The 15710-nt window shown below is 34.3% G+C and overlaps 1 long non-coding RNA gene across 1 annotated transcript in view; it reads right to left on the reverse strand.

Moving 5' to 3' along the window:
- Window positions 1-9665: 9665 nt before the first annotated feature.
- LOC137226636 (uncharacterized) overlaps window positions 9666-15710 on the reverse strand; it is a 58473-nt gene continuing 52428 nt past the window's right edge. The window contains exon 4 of the long non-coding RNA XR_010944437.1: window positions 9666-10786. This is a non-coding gene — a long non-coding RNA (uncharacterized lncRNA). The remainder of the gene's footprint in view (window positions 10787-15710) is intronic.

Raw genomic sequence — 15710 nt, forward strand, 5'->3', positions numbered from 1 at the left:
AATGATCAAGCTTGTAACATATTTCTAAAGTCTAGACCCTAAAAAAAGCTCTTTCCTTAACCAAACTTTAGTCACACTCCTCTGAACCCTCTTCTCAACTAGGTCTTGATGTTGGCCCCTTTCCTTGATGACCTTGCATCCTCCAGTTGTAGCAAAAATCTTGCTAAGTCAGTTTAAAGAGAATTCCCCACCTTGGATATCTGATCACACTGGTTATCTGATCAAACTCCTCATTCCCCCACCCCCGACCAACCCTTGATATCTTACCACCTGCCCACCTTCAGTGAGAATCCCCTTTTTGTTTTTTTTTTTACTTTTTATTTTATATTGGAGTATAGTTGATTAACAAGGTTGTGTTAGTTTCAGCTGTGCAGCAAAGTGATTCGGTTATACATATACATGTATCTATTCTTTTTCAAATTCTTTTCCCATTTAGGTTGTTACATAATATTGAGCAGAGTTCCTGTGCTATAGAGTAGGTCCTTGTTTGTTAACCGCTTTAAATATAGTAGTGTGTACATGTCAGTCCCACACTCCTTACCTATCCCTCCACTCCCCACCCTTCCCCTCTCTAACCATAAGAAACCGAGCGTTCATACTTAGAGAACGAACTTATGGTTGCCAGAAGAATCCCCTTACTCTTAATTTCTCCTCTTAGTAAACATCTCCCCACAAACCACCTTTGATATATTTCAGGAATAAGGTTATTTCATTACTTGAAATTTAAACAATATAGTTTTTTTTTTTTTTTTTTTTTTTCAGTACGCGGGCCTCTCACTGCTGTGGCCTCTCCCACTGTGGAGCACAGGCTCCGGACGCGCAGGCCCAGCGGCCATGGCCCACGGGCCCAGCCGCTCCGCGGCATGTCGCGGCATGTGGGATCCTCCCGAACCGGGGCACGAACCCGCGCCCCCCGCATCGGCAGGCGGACTCTCAACCACTGCGCCACCAGGGAAGCCCTAAACAATATAGTTTTTGACCACATTAACTAAATAAAAAGAGAAAAGCCTATATTATCCTCTTAAGAGGTATATATTTGGCTATTTACGGCTACATTACCAGGTGCTCTGGTATTTAGTTGCTTAAAGAATACTTCCTTTTGCCCCTGTTCTTTGGGTCAGGAACTCAGGAAAGACTTAGCTGGGTGATTCTTTGATTCATTTGGCTTCAGCCAAGGTGGCTGAGGCTAGAAAATCCACTACCATGGTGGCATCGTCACTCACATGTCTGATACCCAGATGCCCTTGCCCTTTGATTCTCCAGGGCCTCTCCTTGTGTCCTGACTTCTCACAGCATGGCAGTTTTAGGGTTGTTGTACTTCTTATATGGTGCTTGTCTTCCAAGTGTCAAGCAGAAGAAACTGTCTGACCAGTAAATGGCTATCTCCAGAATCAGCCATCATAGCATCATTGCCACCACATTTTATTAAACAAAGCAGTACCAAAGTCTGCTCACATTCAAGGGACTAGAGAAATAATCTCCGGTTGGCAAGGTCACACTGCAGAAAGCGTGTGGGATGGGAAATGCTTTTGCAGCCATTTTTAGGAAAGCAAAACACATTTTGCAAAACTACAATACAAAAAAGCATCTGGCAAAAATCAGCACCCATTCATGGTAAAAAATTTTCAGTTAAATAGTAATAAAAGAACAAATAGACCTATGTAGTTGTTTAGACATTGGTTTATAAGGTCATTGTACAACAAAGGAAGAACTTAGGAGTGTCTTCTATTTTTACACATATTTTAGATGTTAATATGCCACACAAAGATTAGTAAACATTTCTCTGACTGTCCATTTGGAAAATCAGTTATTTTTATAATTGTTTAATTGTGATTAACTAACAGCCATTCAATTTATGTGAACACAAAATGTTTTGCCATTGCAAATCTTACTTTATAAAAATATTTAAAATTTGTATTGCAGCTTCCTCTACATAGAAGCATATGTTAGAATATTATATTTTATTTGTTTTTCTACTACTATACTCAAATATAATTGTGTTATACATATTAATTGAGTTCATGAATACATTAATCACTAATTAATTTGTATATTTATATAACATATGTCTATATTTTATACTAGCTTACATTCAGATAAAATCAAGTTTTCTTAAAATAAATTCTTTTATAATTTGATTACTTTGTTCCAGCCTCAGGGATTCAATTACAGTTAATCTTTAAATACATGGCCATCTTTAGAGATCAATACTAATATTTCTATTAGGTAGGGTTCTAATCACTTAATCTATCAATAATTATATAATTATTGTTATATAGCAGTGTTTTTTGTTGACATTATCCTTAGGTGTTGAAAATGAAATTTCACCAAGATGTTTTGTAGTCTTAATAGCAAAGTCCTGATGATCTGCTGTAATGAGAAGAATTCTTCAATTCATAGTTAATTCAAAGGACTCATTTTAATCCATTTTCTCTCTTATTGTTTTTAAATGGATTATATAATAGCAGTGTTTGCTGATTTAAGTTTCCCAATTCTTCACAAGATCTCTGGTATTAATAAATAGTAAAATGACTGAAAATTGTGCAATGGAAAGGCAAAAGATAAAGAAAATGGTAATTCAAAAACTAGATATTTAAGAGTTGACTTAATTTTCTTTATTAAACATATTAATGTCACATGTCATACTAAAATAAATTTTATCATTTTATAATCATGTTTTTTAAGTAGGGCTTCTCTTGGCATTTTATAAACATTATAAATGTTTTGGCTAAGAGTGGAAAACCAAAAAAATCATCAAATACATAAATTGTGTGAACCCATGCATATCTTTATCATTTAATCATGTTAAATATGCTCAATCTTCACAAATAGAATTGTACTTCTATTAAGAAAGTTGTATGTGTTAATCCCAAACTTACATACATACTACTAAACATAAAATAGACAACCAACAAGGACCTACTGAATAGCACAGGGATCTGTACTCAATATTTTGTAATAATGGAAAAGAATCTGAAAAAGAATATATATATATGTAATATATATACACACACACACACACACACACACACACACACACAGCTGAATCACTTTGCTGTACACCTAAAACTAACACAATATTGTAAATCAACTATACTTCAATTAAAAAAATAAAAATAAATTTAAAAAAGAAAGTTGTATGTGAAACCAAAGTAGACCTTCATTTATGAGTGATTATACAATTTATGAATGCTGTGTAGGCACTTGATGACTTGTTAACTTATAAACATTTGAAAATAACTTTTAAAATCTCTGGAAATCTAAGCTTCAGAAATATTTTTACTTTCTAAACCATTAGCACCAATGTTTAATACTTATATTCACTTACATGCCATTCTTTATAGCTACAGTGAAAACAATGAAATCCTAAAATAGAGAAAAAATGGAAAATTGGAATATGACTGGATATGTGAAGTATCCTTGATTCACAACTTGAAAAGGAGCCTTAGACATTGTCAAGTTCAATGCCCTACTTATAGTACAGCTTTCCAATTAAGGAGTTCCAATTCAGCATTTATCCAGTCTCTGCATGAATACTCCCATAGAACTCTATCTCAGCAAGTATCTTCTCATTTTTAAATCAAAATCTGACTCTACCTCTCCATTATATATTTTGCATTAGTTCTAGATCTGCTCTCTGGATGGATACACAAAATTTAATGATAATAGTCCTCTCCCTCCCATCTCCCCAATGTGATTAATTTTCCACAGATATATCCCATTTCTCTAACTTTTCATCTCTTCTCCCATAACCTAATATCCCAAAGCTTCATCATTCTGTTAATGTGTCTTTGCATGCATTTCATTGTTTTTTCAATAGGAGTCTTCAGCTGCAAAACACAAAATTAAGTATAATGCATTAGATGACTCTGGTTAAGAGAGAAATACGTGAACATATGTTTTTCTGAACATATTTTTAAAAAGACAACTTAACCTAGGATTTGCTCTTGTAAGAGACACATAACTTTCTTACCTAATCTTCTTAAGTCAAAAACTCATGTCCCAGAACTGTACTTACATGATTTTCTTATTTTTAAATTATAAAACAGAATGTTACGTGTATTCCTCAGAAAATACCTTTCTAGACACTGATGAAATAATAAGAGAACATACAACTTATTCTAAAAGAATTTATAAGCCAGTAGAGGGCACATAGGAAGCATCACACACACACTAAACAGTGAAATATTCACTGAATAAATGAATGAACTAATTGCAATTAAAAGGAGAATTAAATAAATATCCTAATGAAGATATAAGTAAAATATTATAGCATAAAAAGGAAAGGATTTTTTAATTGAAATATAGTTGACCTATAATATTATGTTAATTTCAGGTGTACTACATAATGATTTGACACTGCATACATGATGAAATGAACACCATGATAATTCTAGAAACCACCTAACCCCATACAAAGTTATTACAATATTACTGACCATACTCCTTATGCTGTATATTACATCCCCATGACTTATTTCTTATATAACTGGAGAATTATATTTACTCCTCTTCACCTATTTTGACCACCCTCTCACCCCTCCCCCCTTTCTGGCAACCATTCATTTATTCTCTGTATCTGTGAGTCTGTTTTATTGTTTTGTTTGAGAGTTTTGTTTTTTCAGATTCCACATATAAGTAACATTATGCAGTATTTGTCTTTCTCTGACTTATTTCACTTAGCATAACACTCTCTAGATCCATCCATATTGACCCAAATGGAAAGATTTCATTTGTTTTTCAGTGGCTGAGTATTATTCCATAGTATATGTATACCACATCTTCTTTATCCATTTGTTTATCGATAGACACAGGTTGCTTCCATCACTTGGCTATTGCAAATAATGTTGCAGAGGACATTGTAGTGCACTTATCTTTTCGAATTCGCAATTTTGTTTTCTTCGGGTAAATACCTGAAGTGAAACTGCTGGATCATATGGCAGTTCTATTTTTAATTTTTTGAGGAACATCCATATTATTTTCCATTGTGACTGTACCAATTTACAACCCCATAAACAGTACACAAGTGTTCCTTATTTCCCATAGCCTTGCCAACACTTGTTACTTGTTGTCTTATTTTTTTATTTTTATTTTTTTGTGGTACGCGGGCCTCTCACTGTTGTGGCCTCTCCCGTTGCGGAGCACAGGCTCCGGTCGCGCAGGCTCAGCGGCCATGGCTCACGGGCCCAGTCGCTCCGCGGCATGTGGGATCTTCCTGGACCGGGGCACGAATCAGTGTTCCCTGTATCGACAGGCGGACTCTCAACCACTGCACCACCAGGGAAGCCCCAATAAGTTATCTTTCTACTGTAATTGTTATTGAGGTTTCATGGAGAGGTTGGTTAAAAAACACAGTAGAAAAGTCAGTTAATATCACCTAATAGCAGTTGTGGTTGCCATGGTAAAGATGTTAATGTGTGGATCACTAACACTATCTGAAAGACAAGTGTTATATGATCAGCATGCTCTTGTAGGAAAATACCAATTACTGAAGAAAAGGATGCTCTAAAAAAGTTCTATGTTAGAGTGTGAAGATGAGATTATAAACTATTGCAATAATCTCAGGCATAATGAGAAGTGTCAAAATTAGGGTAATGTTAGAATAAATATTTTATAAAGTTGTGTTACATAAAATTCACATCATAAAGAAAGAAATTCAACTTCCTGCCTGACTTGTTGCTGTATTAAGAAAAAAGAAGTTGTTGTATTGAGAAAAAAGAAGTCCAGAAACTTACCCTGTGCATCTGAGAAAACTGAGATGACTTTAAAGGAAGTACAGTTGACACTTGAATAACATGGAGGGGGGTGGGGCACTGACCCTCCACACTCAAAATTTGTGCATAACTTATATGGCCTCCATATCTGCAGTTCTTCCTTATCCGCGGTTTTGTGTCCACTGATTCCACCATCCTCGGATCGTGTAGTACTGTAGTATTTACTATTGAAAAAAATCCTTGTGTGAGTGGACCCACATAAGTTTAAACCCATGTTTTTCAAGGGTCAATTGTATTTCTCTAACCTATTATGTATACATGCTGTTCCTTCCCCATCTTTCTTATCCTTGGTAACTCATAATTATCCTTCAGATTTCTCCAGGTTCTGTACTCCCTCTTTGCATCTAAACTAGTCTTCACTTATGCTAATATTTAACTTATTTTTCAATTCTTTTTTTAGTTTCACTTTTCTCTCTGATATTTACATCTTGAAGGCAGGGGTGATTTCTGCCTTACTCAATCTTCTGCCCCAATATTTAGTACTCTATTTAGTGTATTAAATGTAGTGAATCTTTTCTAAATAATTATTTCATTGTATATAAGTGTAATTAAAGGTAAGTTATTTTTTTCTCTTGTGTTCCAGGTAATCAATTTATTTATTAACTCATTTAGGCAAACATTTATTTCTTTACTCATTCAAACACTTGAAAATTTCTATATGATCTGGTTGATAAGGACAGACTGGGTACAAGACAGCCACATTCTTCATAAAATTTTTTGCTTAAAGTTTCTTGATATCTTGCAGAGATACCCAGAGGAGAAGGAGATACTGAAACTGTATCCTCTTATCAATAATTTTCCTAGAGTTTTTCAAATCCAATGTTCATGTATTTCCCTGACTCTTTCCTCTGAGCTAACCATCTCTATTCAAAATCCCTAACAGAACAAAAAACTAAATATTAAAGACTATAGAATATAGCTTTAAAATATGATTGTATCAAACAGGCTGATAATTATTATAACTCTTTTTATCACTTTAAAAACATATATTTAAAATTATCTAATATATATAATGTAAGAAGATACATTTTCTGTAGAATTTCATTCTCAAGAAAATGTCAATGTCTTTTAACAAACTGGATGAAGAGTAATAAAAGCAGTGTTTAAGCAAAAAATTTTCATCATTTACTTGTTTTTCTCTTTTGTCTCAGAAGACAGTCAAAATATCTGAGTGCTACATTAACAGCTTATTAAGAGATCATGAGGTAAAGCAATCAAAAGATTTATTAGTGCATGTTAACATCAGGGAAGCATTTATTTCAGTTTGTAACTCCAACCAAAGGAAAGTCAATCATAAGTTTTGGCAAAAAACTGTGAGCTTTGCATGTTATTATGCATATAACAGACATTTAACTGAATAACTCTAGTGACAAACTCTTTACTGTCTAGGCCAAAATGGAAAAATAGCTCATTAACTCATTAGTTTCAGGTAAATGTAAATTCTAATAGCTTCTGCACGTCTTAAATTCTGTTTTTACTGGTAGATCAGAATGGTTTAATAAATTTCTTATTATATGTTATTCTCTCCTCATATCTAGCCCTGAGATAGTGTTATCTACAATAGCATTTCATAATTTTTCTTAATGTACATTTTGATAGTCATTTATATATGGTTACGATTTGCTTTATTTCCCTCAACAATGTGTCATATATCCTACATATTTTTGGATTTGTTTTCTGTTTTCTTAAATTTATCATCTTTGAATTTTACCAGAAATTTTCAGAGAATATCTTTAATTAGTCTTTATATTGGAATGCTAGTTTTTCCTGGCATAAGATGATAGGTTTAAAATAATTTCCTTTCAGTTGTCATTGTCTTTTAGCAGTGATTAAAAAAAACTTTATGCCTAAAATTTTCTGCTGTTATTTTTATTTCTATTTGCTTTTGGAGTTCTGAAACTTGACAAGAATATGCCTAAATTTGTCTTGTTAAAATACATTGTGTTGTTGGCTTTCTTTTCTTTTTTTTTTTTGTTCAATCAATATGTTATTTATTCAGCGCCTACTACATGTGCTCACACATAAACACACACATTGTTTCAAGCCCTTTAGGAAAAAAAAATCTAATTTTTAAACACATTCTATGAATCTGGCACTGTGCTAAGCATTTTATATACATTTCATTCATAACAAGTAGATTTTGTAACCTAATGTAACATAATGAAAACAGAGTGACCTTGGGCAAGTCACTCTATTTTCCTTTATTTTTAATTAGAGCCCTGTGGGCCCTCTTTCAGTCTAAAGAAGACTGGGAAATTTATTCAGTCATGATATTATTTTATTTTGTTTCCTCTTTTGGTACTCTCTTTTTACTTACTTCTCTAAGATGCATCTTGGAACATGTGAATTCATCTTTTCATTTTTCCTAAGTTTTCTCATAAATTCTACCACTTTGTTCTTGGCTCAGCATTCAGGTAGAAACTCTCAATTACACTTTCCAGTTTACTAAAACAATATTCAGTCATATTTATTTTGTTTCTTTTTAAATATATTGTTTTACTTTCTTTTTAAAAGGAACTTTTCATTTATTAGCTGTGCATTTTTCTTGAAGATATTGAATATGTATTTTCTTTAAACTCAATCACTTTGGTGTAGTGCTTTTGTAGGGATTCTTGTCTTCACACAAAACATTTGATTTTCTTAAATATCTGTTGATTCAATGTTTTTTTTTCCTAATTGCCTTCGATTATTTCCTTGTCAGTGAATCTGTGTTCTTACTGTAGCTAAAAACTGTGCATGGTTTTAAGAAGGGAGAGTGTGCAGTTAGTTTGTATTCCAGCTCTGGCAATTTCCCATCCTTCTTAGGCTCAAGAGTTTTGGGCTTTCTCTATTTTCTTTCTTGAGCCAGAGTCTGGCATGTCAGAGGTCTTGCTTCAGAGACACTGCTTCAGGATGGAAGCCAGGGTCAGCCCTGTTTCTTCTCCTTTTGTTTCTACCTCAGTGGTCCTTTTGGTGGTCTGGAGTTACTTGTGCTCTTGCAAATCTCCAGGCTTGATGATTACGACAGGAGCTCTCTCTTAGCAGATAGTTCAGTCTATTTAGAATATGTTTAAGGGAGGTTGAGAGTGAAGATTGCCCATTCTGTCCATGGGCAGATTCTCAGAATAAAGATCTCAAAAATGCTAAAGAAGATCCTACGTCTTTGCACCTCCCTTCTTGCTTTTCATGATTTACCTTCATTTGAGACTTTCTTTAGAATATTCTATGATGTGGCTTTGCTTGTAGTTCCCTCTGCTCCTTCTTATTAGCAGATAATACCCCATCCACCTTCTATTTTCCAAGAATTTCTTGAAATAGAGGATCTACGGCTTGCTTATTGTCTGGTTTTCCATCACAATTATGGGTAGAGAGGAGTAAGGAAAGCAATTATGCCCACTGGATTTTAATTCAAAAAGTTGATTTTTGTACATGCATCTCCCAATTAATAATACTTTTTTTTTTTTTTTTTTTTTTTTTTTGCGGTACGCGGGCCTCTCACTGTTGTGGCCTCTCCCGTTGTGGAGCACAGGCTCCGGACACGCAGGCCCAGCGGCCATGGCTCACGGGCCCAGCTGCTCCGCGGCATGTGGGATCTTCCCGGACCGGGGCACGAACCCGTGTCCCCTGTATCGGCAGGTGGACTCTCAACCACTGCGCCACCAGGGAAGCCCAATAATACTTTTATTAAACCTCTTGCATTGTTGTTTTCAATATCTTTGTATTTATTTCAACAAAATTATTGTCTCACTTAAGCAACTGTGACATTAAATCAAAGCTAGTTTTAGTGCCTATATTTTACTATGCACTATGGTAGGAAATTTGAATGAGGACTTTTGATAGACAATAATATTAGTGCAATATAATATAACAATTAACTTTAAGTTCAAACAGAAGTGGGTTTGAGTTCTAGTTTTGACAGCTCATAGTTCTGTGACCTTGACATATATGTTTAATATTTCTAAACCTCTGCGGCTCTGGTTGTACAATAATAATAATAATAATAATAATGTATCCATGGTGAGGGTTAAATGAGATAATGCATGCAAAGCATTTATGACACTGTTTGACAACTTGAAAATACTCAACAAATTCTAGTTTATTATTATTACAATAGTAATGTAATGGCTTAAAAACTGTATTTTACATTCTAGGTTTAAAATTACTTTAGGAATATTGATTGATGACCATAAGAATTTCCAAACCATAACAAGGACATAATTGAAATAAAATGTTATGTTTAGTGGGCTGGGTCTAAACTGTCCTTTGTTGCTTGACAACAACTCTATGAGAAGTGGAAGGATTACTTTAGGTAATTTTAGTTTAGAGTGGCAGGAGTTAATGCTGGAAGTAGAATATATGGAATATTTGTCAGAACATTCCAGAAGCTTCTGAACATGGTTGTCTAGGCTGGGCAAGGAATCATACAGAAGAAATCAGAAGTCCCACTGTGAGAATAAAATATATAAAAATAATAAAACTGTTACTTTGAAGAAATTTATTGCAGAATTTAAGATCATAATTTCTCCTATTCTTAAGGATTATGCTAAAGATAAATAGATGGATGATAGTTATAGGTACAGATATAGATGTGGATGTAGATAGACAGATATAGATACATTTTCAAATGGAAAACTAATATTTCCTACGATTTTTCTTGGTTACATAAAAATTACTTAAGCTATTGTAGGAAAAGAGTGTCAGAATAATAGTCAAGAAAGCTATTGTTTTTAGATTTACATCTTCTGTGTGAACTAGATAAACTACTTGACATCAGAGTTTCAGTTGTTTTATCTGCAAGTCAGGCATGGTGCTGATTGTCCAATACAGATGTTATCAAATGAAAAGAATGGAAGATTTCAAAGCATCACACATTTTTTAAAGCTGAAGTTTTCCTGTCTCCTTCCGAAATGTCCCCATGAAGCTGAACACCTTGATGTTGACCTTACCTCCAAGCCTTTCTGGATCTTCCTCTGCCCCCATTCAGCCTCCACTGGAACTTGCTCAGGCTCTCTCATCATCTCTCTTTTAGATTCCTGCAATAGACTCGAAAATGATCCTTGGACTTTGTTCCTACCCTGCTCCCACAACACCCAATTGCTGCGTGGAGTTATCTTTCTAAAACAGAGCTGGTAATTTAAATTGCGTAATGTATCACTAATCTACCTTTAGTTTGATCTTCCATCACTTGCTGCCATGCACTGTCCATGTTAGTTACACTGGTGTGCACATTATTTTGTGAATGCCCCATGTAGTTTCACCATGTCTGCTTCTTTTATACTATTTTTTCTGCCTGGAATTAATCTCTTTTTTTTCCCTCTTGGTTTGACAAAATTCTTTTGATCCATAAAGTTTAGCTCTTATAGCACCTTCTCTGATATTCCTTTACTCACAGTTTGTGTAAAGAATTTGCATATAGGAGCGCAGCCCATGGCATTGACTCTCTCTTATCTGTTAGAGGACACATTTCCTACACTGAGGGCAGAGATTTCACCTTGTCAATTTTGATTCCCACGTGCTTAGTACAATGTATAGTTTAGCACATGGATTTTTACATTATTTGAATTACTCAGTCTAGAAATCAGAGAACACCATATTTAATTAATTGTATTAATAAACATATTCTTGTTGGTTTTGGAATTCATAAAGATTACTTTCTGTATATCATGCTTAAAGTTCATCTGGTTGCATTTGCCTTAGGTCTGCACTAATATATTTAGCGTTTTTGCAAATTCAGGGAAAAAAATACAACCACATTCACGTTTAATGCTAGCATTCTTCATATCTTACTGTCAGCTCTGTTCCTTTATTATTTAGTTATAAAACAAAGTGTGAATAATGACGTTTGGGAGGTAACATTTTGATGTTTTATTAAGAAAGAGTGCTAAGCTGGTGAAAGTAAGAAGGCTCTTATTTGTAGCTGTTATCTTTCACAATACAATTATCTAACATCAGTCACTTGGCTAATAAGATGGTAACTTTCAATCATTAACTTTTTCTTTGAAAGGATATGACTTCCTAAGAATCGCACAGACAATTAGAGACAGAAGGCTAATTAGAAGTTGAACAGAAAAGACAGACAAATCTTTACTGCACAAATTCAAGATGTATGTTAATTTTTCCCTCAGAGTCACATAGTTATCTATTGTTCTTAAGAAGTCTTTTGAAGGACAATGAGATATTGCTACCAACTTATATAATAACCTTCTGTGGCCATGGTGATACGCTCCTTTATTTGTTTCTAAAACTTAATCACCAAAGTGGAGAAATAGAGATTCCAAAGAAAAGATATTTTGTATGGCAGAAAGAAATGATGATGAACAAAATAGATATGCTTACATAGCTTTGTGAATGACAAGCAGCAGAATTTCACTGCAATCATGAGGTTAACATGAATTAACACATTAAACTCAACACATATGAAGATGTTCACAGTAAGCTTATGCCTCTTCATCATTCTGTGAGAAGACAAATATAGATATTCATATTTGTTTTGTGCTGGTTTCAGCCTGTTGATAACTAATATCATGGCTGGACCCACCCTTGTGGTTCTTATGATTACAAGACGTCCTCAGAAATAACCATCAGGAAGCTTGAAAAAAGAAAAGGTTTATTACTTACAAGTCCTGAATATTACATGGCACATCTGGGGCCCCATAGGGTGGTCACATGTACAGAGAAAGAGAGAGAAAGAGGGACAGAATGCATGAGTCTGAGGTTCTACTTTTATTGGGGTTGACGGTGGGGACCTAGGGTTTCAAGACCTCACTCTTTATTGGTGAATTTAAAACATAAGATTGGAAATTTAAAATACGGAAAGAGAGAAAACAAATGGCCCAAAGGTCAGTTATCAAAAGCAACCAAGATCTTTAAAACAAAGAGGTCTGGCTCTTTACCTAGTCCTGTGGCTGGTGTTATGTTTATTGGAGAGAGCCATCTTTGAAGTGGATGCTTCTTTGAAGTGAATGCCTGGGCAATCAAAGGTTAAGTCAGGCACTTGCATTACAAAAAGAAAAGAAAAATGTCAGGGCTTATACTATACTAGCACATAGCCTGAAGTTGAAATCGTGTTGAGTTAATCAGCATCGACAATGGTGTAAGGAATTTATAAGAATCTTTTATTTCTTGGAAGATGAAAGAACAATGTTTTGGAAGATAATTTTGAAGTACCCAAAATAAAATAATAGGTAAATAAAAAAGATATAGTATTTTAAAATACGGACTCAGAGGTTCTAGAAAACTCTTTTCAATTCTATGTCCTATAAAAAAAAAAATGTTGCCTACCCTTCCAGTTCTATAAGGATCAAGCTATTAGCCATTGCAGCTGCCCACCCACCGACAGTGTGCCTGAGGGGAATTCAGGATGGAGAAGAACAGAAAGTACCATGTGCTTTAGATATACTAACCCCTAGGTAGTTAAAATACATTTCTAAGGAAAATTTTAAACAATCCTAGATTCATGTATCTTCCCATACATAGAAAAGCACTAAAATGATTTACTTGAGATGTCTGTTCTTTGTGATTGGCGATAAGCACTCGTTCTATGCTTGACTACATGTTTTCCCCAGCAAAACAGTTCATATTTACGCGGTTCCTGCCATTCCTCTTCAGAACAGTTTCTCAGAGCTAGCTGAGAAGCTGTCTCTCGAGCTATAGTCCTCAGTAAGACACCAAATAGACTCAACTCATAGCTCTTATGTTGTGCGATTTTTTTTCAGACCAAAAAACTCTATCATGGACTGGCCATAAACACCGAGTAAGGCACTTAGGTTCTCTGAGTGATAGTTTCCTATTACATAAAGAGGTGCTAGGCTTTGGATCTAGTGTATTGTGTTGTGGTGAGGATTAATTAAGGGAATTCATCTAAAGTACTTAGAACCATGTCTTGCACATTATAAATGCTCGATAACGTATAGCCATTTGGAAGAAATGCATATTGGAATTTTTACAACATACTTAGAATTGTAGTTACCTGATTCTTTTTATTTCTGTTGCAACTTAAGAAAGTATATTATATTAACATCAGTAAGAGATATATAAAATATGACACACATATAAGGAAACAGGTATATACATACATGTGTATAAAGACTATCTATTCACATATCAGACAAGTTGAACTTGAGAGGAAATAGTGTATTATAGATAAAGGAGAGTTATAAGTATATCACAAATATTTAAATCATTCCACTTTAAAATGGAAATAATTTATTTCCTCTGCCTATACAAACAAAAGTGTGATGCAAAAAAAAAAATGTGAAATAAGGTAGTAGCTTTTATTTATATAGTTTGGAAATATCTATTGGTAATATTTACTAAATCACCTCATAGGTATTTTTCTATGAATATGCAAACCCAGGTATGTTTTTAATGATAGATTATTGTTGTTCATACAGTTTCACAACATTTTTCATTTAAAGATCCCTTATGAATTTCAAAATATTAATTTATATAATTGGTGGAAATACTTCTATTTTGTCATTGTCAATATATATTACATTACCAAATATACAGTAGGTGTACCATAAATATTTGTTAAAAAATGCATGCCTGAATATTTGTATCATCACATCTTTCCTTGACAATTAACACAGATCTATATTATTTTTATAGGTGAATTTAAATAAATTCTATTAATGTACATTTATTTATCTAAGTGACCCACTCTTGAGGAACATTTAGGTTGTTTCCATATTTTGCCTATTTTAAATAACACCATGATCACACACAGGACATTAATCTTTACACATTTTACTTGGTCAACACCAGAGATTGAGATTGAGGCAGCTGGTGCACAAACTGGCAGCCACCTTACCTGCACTCTGCAATCTGAAGATCAGGAAGAAACCACCAGAACTGTTGGCTCCAAAGTACCTACACAGTCTACTCTCCTGCGAAGTGGTTGCCTTGCTCTTGTATCCTCTTCTCTCTCTCTCTGTCTCCTTCTCTGAGCTTTCTTCTCTCTCCCTTACTTTAATTCAGTTTTCAATTCAGAACTCATATGAATACATCTGATGATAGAAATCTAAATCACATATAGAAACCTAGCTGCTGTGAACTCAGGGAATACATTTCTTTGCTTTCTAATTTCTGCAGTACAGGAAGTTACAGAGGAAGTAGATTGGGATGGATGATGGATAAGCTCAAATATTGAATATGTCACACCCCTGGCTCTGGCTCTCCAGTGTTAATCTACAATAAGAAATGTAGTCATGGTTTCCCAGATATTCTACAGCACACTTCCAATAACTCTCTCTGGTGTCTGGAAAAGCAGTTACTGTTAACGCCTGATATCTTGCTTCAGTTTAGTTCAATTTGTACTGTATACCTCAGACACTTGAAGTTTTCGAGATGCAATTTCCTGGTGCAATGATGAAATTATGGAAATGTATTTCTCTTCAGCAATTCTGTTTATTTTCTCAGAGAGCATAGAAAGCCTGTTCTTTTCAGATATCTTCTAAGCTATTCCTTATAATCTATTTAAGGAAAATAGTTACCAATATACTTTACCAGAAATTATCACTTTAATTTACCAATTTGGTGACATTGAAAATTTTCCCGTATGTGAGTGTGAGTTTTGCCAAGTATAAAAACAATCACACAGCTTGTCTCTACAAGGTTTCTAATTTGGAAGCTGACCTGAATGTCTTGATCTAAAGGCCATTTAGTCCTTTAAAATGACATATTTTAAAATCAGATCAAGACATTTGGGTCAAGCTTCCTCTATCTTGGTATTATTGACATTTTGACCCAGAAAATTATTTGTTATGGGGACTATCCTATGGAGATGTTTATCAGCTTCCTTTGCTTCTACCCAGTAGATACCAGTAGTACCTTCAGTAGGGACCAAAAATGTCTCCAGACATTGCCAGATGCCCCCTGGGAACCATAATTGCTCCTGATGAGAATCACTATCTTAGATGTTATTTTTAGTGTTATTACTAGGTGAATAAACATCAC

This window comes from Pseudorca crassidens, chromosome 6, assembly GCF_039906515.1.
Source record: "Pseudorca crassidens isolate mPseCra1 chromosome 6, mPseCra1.hap1, whole genome shotgun sequence".
NCBI lineage: Eukaryota > Metazoa > Chordata > Mammalia > Artiodactyla > Delphinidae > Pseudorca > Pseudorca crassidens.